General features: G+C 35.4%; 1 long non-coding RNA gene across 2 annotated transcripts; it reads left to right on the top strand.

Moving 5' to 3' along the window:
- Positions 1-298: 298 nt before the first annotated feature.
- Positions 299-1207, top strand: LOC102205426 (uncharacterized). 2 transcript variants are annotated; one of them, XR_001290193.1, is made up of 4 exons: positions 299-413; positions 643-702; positions 856-921; positions 1069-1207. It is a non-coding gene; the product is annotated as an uncharacterized LOC102205426 (long non-coding RNA). The 2 variants fall into 2 exon arrangements; XR_312460.1 differs by having other exon boundaries at positions 856-1207.
- The last annotated feature ends 12 nt before the right edge of the window (positions 1208-1219 follow it).

Genomic DNA, 1219 nt, shown 5'->3' with positions numbered 1-1219 from the left:
TTATTGTTTTCAAAGGACATAAATGGTATGAGCTACATGCCCTCACTGGAATTTAGGTTCTGACAGAGATGGAGGAAAAGTGAAGAGTGATCCTTAAGGTTTGGATTTGAGCTTAGTGGAAGGGTCGTGCTGAGCTGGATGAAGGAGGGTTGAGCTGATGTGAAACTGAATTGAGGGCTAACAGGTTTTCATAGAAATGTTTTTAAACATGACAGAAACATCTCATCTTTAATAGACCTTCAATAGGTTTAGATGATCAGTGTGGTGTCGACTGACAGAGATATGAATGTAATGAAAAATTAACACACTTCACCCTTTTTTTTTATCCTGATCATCTGTCCGTCCTCTTTCAGATGGCAGTGTGTTGTATGCACAGGTCTCCCACGATAGAGCTAAAACCAAGAAAGACAACGGTGAGTGAAGTAATAAGATTTTTTTTCTTTTTTCTTGTTTTTTATGCATCAAGCAATCCTCATTGGCTACACCATTATTTCATCATTTTAAGAGGGTAGTGATGATATTGGTTACATAATTACATAAATTTGCCTCACTGGATTGTAGAGTCACTGACTTTAATGACCAGGGGTGGAGGAGGGTTGAACTGAAGCTTTTTATCCTGATCATCTGTCCATCTTCTTTTAGATGACAGCCTGTTGTATGCACAGGTCAATTACAATAAAGTGAAACCGAAGAGACACAAAGGTAAGTAAAGTAATCAAATAAGTACCTAATTTCATGCTTGCTTCGAGTTTTAATTATTTTTACACAAGAAGAAAAAGTTGTAAAAATAAATCAAGTTGTCACTTTGAACAAAGAGGTGCTTGCAATGACATTTGACAAATCATTTCTTTGCAGGGAAACCAGCTCCTGCAGCAGCTGATGAAACAGTTTATTCTGAAGTTAAATCACAAACAGCTCTGGGTAACTGTGCAGAAATAAAATAGCTTACATGTTGTGATTTGTTGCTGTAACGATGAACTCAAGTACTAAAGTGTTTAAGTTTTTAGGGAGTAAATTTAGTTCCAAATCACCTTTAATGACTGAATTATGCTGCATCATTTCTTTCAGATTAATAACAAGATCTGCAAAACCAACTGGATCAGTGACAAAACTGAGTTTCATTTGAATTTAAGAGAGCATTAGAGAAATTGAGATTATGCACTGTTTTATAAGATAAAGTAAAATAAGTAAAATCTTTCATCATAATAGCCCAAGTGAT

This window comes from Pundamilia nyererei, unplaced genomic scaffold, assembly GCF_000239375.1.
Source record: "Pundamilia nyererei isolate P.nyererei 1_Seehausen unplaced genomic scaffold, PunNye1.0 scaffold00755, whole genome shotgun sequence".
Lineage (NCBI taxonomy): Eukaryota > Metazoa > Chordata > Actinopteri > Cichliformes > Cichlidae > Pundamilia > Pundamilia nyererei.
Note: the sequence above shows the minus strand (reverse complement) of the source record. Positions and strands in the feature narration are given on the sequence as shown.